Source organism: Calidris pugnax, unplaced genomic scaffold, assembly GCF_001431845.1.
Source record: "Calidris pugnax isolate Ruff unplaced genomic scaffold, ASM143184v1 scaffold192, whole genome shotgun sequence".
NCBI lineage: Eukaryota > Metazoa > Chordata > Aves > Charadriiformes > Scolopacidae > Calidris > Calidris pugnax.
In genome coordinates this window covers 261,238-270,463 of record NW_015090919.1, presented here as the reverse complement: position 1 = coordinate 270,463, position 9,226 = coordinate 261,238, and positions in this window count along the sequence as shown.

The following is a 9,226-nucleotide window of genomic DNA, read 5'->3' as shown; positions in this document are numbered from 1 at the left end:
CTCCCCAGGTGCAGGACCTGACATTTGCCCTTGTTGAACCTCATTAAGTTCTTCCCTGCCCAGCTCTCCAGCCTGTTCAAGTCATGCTGGATGGTGGCACAGCCCTCTGGAGCATAAGCCAGCCCTCCCAGTTTGGTATCATCAGTGAACTTGCTGAGGATACACTGTGTCCCCTCATCCAGGTCATCAATGAATAAGTTGAACAGGACTGGGCCAAATATTGACCCCTGGGGGACACCACTGGCTACAGGCCTCCAACTTGACCCTGCTCCATTAGTGACAACCCTCCAAGTTCTGTCACACAGCCAGGACTCAATCCACCTCACTGCCCTCTCATATAGCCCACACTTCCTTAATTTTCTAATGAGGATATTATGGGAGACAGTGTCAAAAGCCTTGCTGAAGTCAAGGTAGATGACATCTGCTGCTCTCCCCTCATCCAGCTATCTAGTTATAACATCATAGAAGGCTATCAGATTGGTCGAGCATGATTTATCCTTGGTAAATCTGTGTTGACCACTTCCAAGAACTTCTTTATCTTCAATGTGTTTGGAGATGACATCCAGAACAAGTCGTTCCATTATTTTCCCAGGGACAGAGGTGAGACTAATTGGCCTGTAGTTCCCTGGGTCCTCCTTCTTGCCCTTTTTGTAGACTGGTGTGATATTGGCCTTCCTCCAGTCCTTAGGCACTTCTCTAAGACCTCTCATAAATGATGGAGAGTGGCTCAGTGATAACATCTGCCAGTTCTCTCAGCACTCGTGGGTGCACCCCATCAGGGCCCATAGACTTATGGATGTCTAGTTTGGCCAAGTGGTCTCTAACCCAATCCTCCCCAACAGAGGGAGGTCTCTCCAGACCTCCCCCCTTGTCTCCAGGGTCTGGGATTCATTTCCACAAAGTGTGGCCAAGCGCAGCCTCTTATATCCTGGTTGGTGCCAGCCAGAGGTACTTGGGTCCGAGACAGAGACCCTGAGCCCTGTCCCAGGCTGTGGATGCAGCTCAGGCTCCTCTTGTCACCCCACCAGGATGGTCACACCTGCCAGCTGGGAGGGCAGTGTGAAGGGCAGAGGGTGGAAGTCGGGTTCCATGGCTTCAGCAGGGGGTGTCTGTGTGAGGAGCCACGTTTCCAGTGTCTGGAACAACTGTGGTGCCCCAGGAGTCACGGGGCAGCTCGTGCTGAGGCACTCACTTGGGCCCTTGGCAGTGGGTTTTAGCTTTCAGGTGAGATCTTTGCAGGTACAAGTTTCACTAGTTTAAAAAACCCACAACATTTCAGGGTCCAGCTAGAGCCTGTACCAGCTGCACTCATGGCCAGCACACGCCTCTCTGAGCAAATAAGCCTGGGAGCAGGTGGCAGTTACACAGCTGTGATGTCTCCACCATCCCCTCCTGCCACCCAGCGGTGTCCAGGGATGAGGCAGATGACAGCAAGCAAATGTGATACTTTGCTTGAACCTTCTCCCAGTCTCCAGTTATTTCCAGCACCAGGGATTTCCTGAGCCAGACGTGATTTCCTGATTTCTCCATATTTACACCCTTCAGTTAGATCCTTCCTCTTTGGACTTGTCAAAAAAACCTCCCTTTGAGTGCAGGCAAGTCTCCAGCACCAGCACCCCCTCAACAAGGAGCTCCTGCCACCCCAGCATGGAGAACTGCCTGCTTCAGGTTGGGTTGAGTCTGGTTCCCACTTCCTTCACTTCATTCATGCACTGAAAAAGCTGATGACTCCATTCCTCTTCAGCCTCTCCAGTCCTGAGCTTCCAGAACAGTTGTATCTTCTCCAGCCAGAAGGTCTCATCCTGCTCAGATTACGGACATCCCTTTCCACCAGAGTTTCTCAGGGACCCTATGGCCACCATGGTGCCTGCAGGCAGGGCTCATCCACCCCTGCTGCCCTATCGGTCCTCACACACTGCCCTGGGGGAGTCCATGGGGGCAGGATCAGCCCCTTGCCATCCTTGCAGCCACAGCACACAGCCAGACCCCGCCTCACATCCTGCCTGGGTGCAAGCAGGACATTCACCATGGGACAGCGGTACACCGTTATCCCGCAGGCTGGCCCAGATCTCTTGGATTTTCCCTCCAGCGATGTATTTTCCATTGCATTTAAAAATAAAATCCCGGCAATAAAAGCTCTTGCTAATTTTATACCCAGATTGGTTTTCCCAGGCTCTGCAGGACAAGATGCCTCCCAGTCTCACCATGCGAGTTCACTCACAGCATGGACAACACTCACACGGCTGCAGTGGTGTCACATGTGGACACAGGTTTGTGGGTGCATGGGTGGGTTGGAGTGGAGGACGCCAAGCTCCGACAGAGCTTGTTACCTACAGAGGGGCTCCTTCCTCTTTGCCTTGCTGGGGAGCCAGGAACTGAGTGGGGAAGGTGGCGGTTTGGGGTGTGTGCGGGGTGGGAGCTCAAGCTGGTGTGGTGTGAGCACAGTCAGGGTGTGAGCACGGTCATGGGATGAGCACAGACATGATATGAGCATGGACAAGGTGTAAGCTCGCTCATGGTGTGACCATAGACACAGTGTGAGCACAGACATGGTGTGACCACAGTCACGGTGTGACCAAGGACACAGTGTGCATGGCCCCTGGGCAGCCTGGCAGCACGTGAGCATGTACACCCCTGGTGTGCTGCTGTGCCTGTGCCTGTCCCCATGTACACCCACAGCAGGAGTTTCTCCAGCAGTGCCTGAATCCCTGAGCACCCACCCGAACCAGAGCCATGACCGCTGGCACGCTGGTGTCTGTGCCGGTGTCTCCCCTTGGCAGCCCCTCTCCTGCCTGTCATTTGGGGGTGTTCGTTAGCACGCTCACAGGCTGAGCTGGAGCATCCCAGTGGGTCTCCAGCTGCAGCAGTGGTCTGCAGTGGCATGCACATGGCCAGGCTAAGGTGGCTGTCACAGCCTGACATTGGCACACGGGGACAGAGAAAGCCACCTCGTGGCCCTGCAGCTGGGCTGGCAGCTGGAGGGATGGCAAAATCTGCCCTGGCCCTGCAGGCATCACCATGCAAGTGCGTGCCTCCAGCCAGCAGAGCCCCTGTGGGCACAACCACAAGGAGCCGGCTGCCAGCCCTGTTTGCAGAAGGCAGGGAGGGGCATGAGGTGGGAGACCTGGGCAGGGAACCCGAGAGAACAGACCCTGTCCTGCAGACCCATGTCCTGAGGTTTTGCCATGCAAATGCCCTGCAAGTGGGGAGAGCCATGGATCGCACTGGGAGGCAGGAAAAGCACCTCACAACCCTGGGAAGATGGTGGAAATCCCTGAAAAAGCCACAGGGAGCAAAGATGGGCCCCACCAGCATGAACAGGTGGGCAACCAGGACACAGTGTACCCATGTGGGAGCCACACACACAACCCCTCCAGACCCCACGGGCACGGCCATTCCGTGGGACATGAAGCAACCATGGTGCTTCTGTCGGTGTCTGATCCTGCCAGGTGAGCTGCTCCCAGCCTCACAGCCCTGACGTCCCCAGCAGTTTTGCCTTTCTTCTTAACCAAATGAAGTTTTGCAATATTTAGGTCTTCAGAGGTCCTTTGGTTTCATAAGACTGGGCTCCCACTAAAGGTGGGGATTGTAGGGGAGAGCTGAGCGATGGGAGCGATGAAGGATGAGGACCCTGGAGAGGAATAAATGTCCTCTCCTAAAAGTATTGTTTACAAAAATGCTTTTGTTTTTTTTCCTTTTTTTTGCCCTAATTTCATGATTTTAGGAGGGCCAGGGAGATTTATGTCTTTCTGGGAGTTGGCAGCAGTGCAACAGCCTAGTCATCAGAGGAAAATGTGAAAAATGGCTGGGCCAGAAAAACTCCCTTAGGATTTCAGACAGAGAAGGAAAATGAGAGCTGAGACATCCTGATGGTGCAGGGATGCTGCAGGGATGAATCTGCCCCTGCAGACCCCACCAAGAATCCCACTGGAATCAGCTGAGTGCTGGCTGCCCTGTATGCAGGGGTGCCAGGGATGCTACCAGGGTGCCAGGCTTATCCATCCCTCCAGGCAAGCCTGGCAGCCGGGCACAGAGCAGTGGCTGCTGGCACTGGCCAGCCACATGGCCACCGATGAGAAGGCATTTGCATCTGTGCAGGAGCATCAGCAGTAGGATGTCTCTCACAACCCCAAATTATTCTCTTCCTAAACCATCAATATTAAATATTTAATGATTAAATCGTTTGATTATTTGGTTATTATCTTCTTGACCCACCCATCTGAGCTCTCTCCAAGCTGGCACGTCCCTCGCGGGGGACAGGACACTGAACTCAGACCTGAGCATGGCTCCCAGCCCTGGCACATAGGAACGTCCAATCTGCCCATGGAACCAGGTCTCCCCTACAAAATGTTTCAGCCTGAGCACTAATGGAGGTTTTGGAAGATTTTTAAGACCTAATGAAGATTTTGGAAGCATCCCAAAGAAGTGGATGCTTTCTGCATGGCAGAGCTCATGCCAGGAGGATCAGGACAGGGCCCTTTCTCCGTGTGCTACTTAGAAATGGCTTTTCTATTTCAACTGGCCCTAAATACAGCAGAAGGAAAAAGGGAAGTTTGTTTAAATAGCCCAAACTGAACTCAAAACAATACAAAATATTTTCATTTTGGGCTAAACAAAACCTTGGGGTCTGAGGTGCAACAGGTGATATCTGTGTTTCTTTATTTAGTCAATAGGACAAAAAAGTCTATTTCTTTCCCAGTTTGACCAGCACCACTCGGGAGCCATTTGTCTTCAGCAGGGATGGAAAACGCTGATGTGGTTCGAGAGCCACTAAGTGTCTTTGTAGAAATGAAGTAACGCAAAACCCCCACACAAGCCCCTGCAGATGGGAGCGTTGTTACCATGGTCGGAGCCTGCCTGCACTCCTGGCACCCACCATGCTCAGCCCTTCCCCACCAAGCCTGGCACTGCTCGTGCCACAACTCATCCAGAGCTTCCCTTTGCCCCTCTGACTCCACACAGAATCACAGAATGATTTGGGCTGGAAGGGACCTCCAAAGGCCGTCTTGTCCAACCCTGTGCAAATGAGCAGGATGTCTTCAGCTCGATCAGGTTGCCCATAGCCTGTTGCACCACTCCTGGGAACTCTGAGACATAAATACAGATAAATATTTTTACATGCATGTGTGTGCAAGAGCATGAGGAGGAAAGCTGGCCCTCGCAGCTGGTGCACGCTCTCAGTATGGTGTGGCTGGGTTTCTGTTTCCCTCAGTACCCTCCATTGCCCTGGTTGCCCACCCGTGACATTGCCACACGGTTCAGGTCTGGCAGGATAGAGAGGTGTGGTGAGGAGGAGCCCTGGGCTGAGACAGAGCAAACTCATGTCACTTGTAACACCCTTCTGGCAGGCAGGGGGACATACAGTGCCTGCATAGAGTTTGGCAGAGCCTGACCAGCAAGAGGCACCTCCCTGACAAGGAGCTGGCTGGAGGCCATACCTGGGGACACAAGTCCGGGGAGCTTGTGCTGTGATGTCCTGCTTGCATTGGGCTGTTGCCACAGTGTCCAAGCTCTGCCCTGTGGGTCCCCATCTATGGGACACAGACATGGCCATGACTGTGACCCTTGCCCGGGGGTGGCCGCAGGATACTCCAGGGCAGGCAGCACAGGCAGACTATTTCCTAAATAATTCCTAAAATACAAGTTTTATTAAAAATATATAGCATTGTTCACACATTAACAAAAGGTATAAAATTGAAACATTTCCAGGGTAGAACACAGCGGCGGCTGGTACGTGAGGAATCCGCTACATCCTTAAAAATATATAGCATTGTTCACACATTAACAAAAGTGCACCCCATCAGGGCCCATAGACTTATGGATGTCTAGTTTGGCCAAGTGGTCTCTAACCCAATCCTCCCCAACAGAGGGAGGTCTCTCCAGACCTCCCCCCTTGTCTCCAGGGTCTGGGATTCATTTCCACAAAGTGTGGCCAAGCGCAGCCTCTTATATCCTGGTTGGTGCCAGCCAGAGGTACTTGGGTCCGAGACAGAGACCCTGAGCCCTGTCCCAGGCTGTGGATGCAGCTCAGGCTCCTCTTGTCACCCCACCAGGATGGTCACACCTGCCAGCTGGGAGGGCAGTGTGAAGGGCAGAGGGTGGAAGTCGGGTTCCATGGCTTCAGCAGGGGGTGTCTGTGTGAGGAGCCACGTTTCCAGTGTCTGGAACAACTGTGGTGCCCCAGGAGTCACGGGGCAGCTCGTGCTGAGGCACTCACTTGGGCCCTTGGCAGTGGGTTTTAGCTTTCAGGTGAGATCTTTGCAGGTACAAGTTTCACTAGTTTAAAAAACCCACAACATTTCAGGGTCCAGCTAGAGCCTGTACCAGCTGCACTCATGGCCAGCACACGCCTCTCTGAGCAAATAAGCCTGGGAGCAGGTGGCAGTTACACAGCTGTGATGTCTCCACCATCCCCTCCTGCCACCCAGCGGTGTCCAGGGATGAGGCAGATGACAGCAAGCAAATGTGATACTTTGCTTGAACCTTCTCCCAGTCTCCAGTTATTTCCAGCACCAGGGATTTCCTGAGCCAGACGTGATTTCCTGATTTCTCCATATTTACACCCTTCAGTTAGATCCTTCCTCTTTGGACTTGTCAAAAAAACCTCCCTTTGAGTGCAGGCAAGTCTCCAGCACCAGCACCCCCTCAACAAGGAGCTCCTGCCACCCCAGCATGGAGAACTGCCTGCTTCAGGTTGGGTTGAGTCTGGTTCCCACTTCCTTCACTTCATTCATGCACTGAAAAAGCTGATGACTCCATTCCTCTTCAGCCTCTCCAGTCCTGAGCTTCCAGAACAGTTGTATCTTCTCCAGCCAGAAGGTCTCATCCTGCTCAGATTACGGACATCCCTTTCCACCAGAGTTTCTCAGGGACCCTATGGCCACCATGGTGCCTGCAGGCAGGGCTCATCCACCCCTGCTGCCCTATCGGTCCTCACACACTGCCCTGGGGGAGTCCATGGGGGCAGGATCAGCCCCTTGCCATCCTTGCAGCCACAGCACACAGCCAGACCCCGCCTCACATCCTGCCTGGGTGCAAGCAGGACATTCACCATGGGACAGCGGTACACCGTTATCCCGCAGGCTGGCCCAGATCTCTTGGATTTTCCCTCCAGCGATGTATTTTCCATTGCATTTAAAAATAAAATCCCGGCAATAAAAGCTCTTGCTAATTTTATACCCAGATTGGTTTTCCCAGGCTCTGCAGGACAAGATGCCTCCCAGTCTCACCATGCGAGTTCACTCACAGCATGGACAACACTCACACGGCTGCAGTGGTGTCACATGTGGACACAGGTTTGTGGGTGCATGGGTGGGTTGGAGTGGAGGACGCCAAGCTCCGACAGAGCTTGTTACCTACAGAGGGGCTCCTTCCTCTTTGCCTTGCTGGGGAGCCAGGAACTGAGTGGGGAAGGTGGCGGTTTGGGGTGTGTGCGGGGTGGGAGCTCAAGCTGGTGTGGTGTGAGCACAGTCAGGGTGTGAGCACGGTCATGGGATGAGCACAGACATGATATGAGCATGGACAAGGTGTAAGCTCGCTCATGGTGTGACCATAGACACAGTGTGAGCACAGACATGGTGTGACCACAGTCACGGTGTGACCAAGGACACAGTGTGCATGGCCCCTGGGCAGCCTGGCAGCACGTGAGCATGTACACCCCTGGTGTGCTGCTGTGCCTGTGCCTGTCCCCATGTACACCCACAGCAGGAGTTTCTCCAGCAGTGCCTGAATCCCTGAGCACCCACCCGAACCAGAGCCATGACCGCTGGCACGCTGGTGTCTGTGCCGGTGTCTCCCCCTGGCAGCCCCTCTCCTGCCTGTCATTTGGGGGTGTTCGTTAGCACGCTCACAGGCTGAGCTGGAGCATCCCAGTGGGTCTCCAGCTGCAGCAGTGGTCTGCAGTGGCATGCACATGGCCAGGCTAAGGTGGCTGTCACAGCCTGACATTGGCACACGGGGACAGAGAAAGCCACCTCGTGGCCCTGCAGCTGGGCTGGCAGCTGGAGGGATGGCAAAATCTGCCCTGGCCCTGCAGGCATCACCATGCAAGTGCGTGCCTCCAGCCAGCAGAGCCCCTGTGGGCACAACCACAAGGAGCCGGCTGCCAGCCCTGTTTGCAGAAGGCAGGGAGGGGCATGAGGTGGGAGACCTGGGCAGGGAACCCGAGAGAACAGACCCTGTCCTGCAGACCCATGTCCTGAGGTTTTGCCATGCAAATGCCCTGCAAGTGGGGAGAGCCATGGATCGCACTGGGAGGCAGGAAAAGCACCTCACAACCCTGGGAAGATGGTGGAAATCCCTGAAAAAGCCACAGGGAGCAAAGATGGGCCCCACCAGCATGAACAGGTGGGCAACCAGGACACAGTGTACCCATGTGGGAGCCACACACACAACCCCTCCAGACCCCACGGGCACGGCCATTCCGTGGGACATGAAGCAACCATGGTGCTTCTGTCGGTGTCTGATCCTGCCAGGTGAGCTGCTCCCAGCCTCACAGCCCTGACGTCCCCAGCAGTTTTGCCTTTCTTCTTAACCAAATGAAGTTTTGCAATATTTAGGTCTTCAGAGGTCCTTTGGTTTCATAAGACTGGGCTCCCACTAAAGGTGGGGATTGTAGGGGAGAGCTGAGCGATGGGAGCGATGAAGGATGAGGACCCTGGAGAGGAATAAATGTCCTCTCCTAAAAGTATTGTTTACAAAAATGCTTTTGTTTTTTTTCTTTTTTTTTGCCCTAATTTCATGATTTTAGGAGGGCCAGGGAGATTTATGTCTTTCTGGGAGTTGGCAGCAGTGCAACAGCCTAGTCATCAGAGGAAAATGTGAAAAATGGCTGGGCCAGAAAAACTCCCTTAGGATTTCAGACAGAGAAGGAAAATGAGAGCTGAGACATCCTGATGGTGCAGGGATGCTGCAGGGATGAATCTGCCCCTGCAGACCCCACCAAGAATCCCACTGGAATCAGCTGAGTGCTGGCTGCCCTGTATGCAGGGGTGCCAGGGATGCTACCAGGGTGCCAGGCTTATCCATCCCTCCAGGCAAGCCTGGCAGCCGGGCACAGAGCAGTGGCTGCTGGCACTGGCCAGCCACATGGCCACCGATGAGAAGGCATTTGCATCTGTGCAGGAGCATCAGCAGTAGGATGTCTCTCACAACCCCAAATTATTCTCTTCCTAAACCATCAATATTAAATATTTAATGATTAAATCGTTTGATTATTTGGTTATTA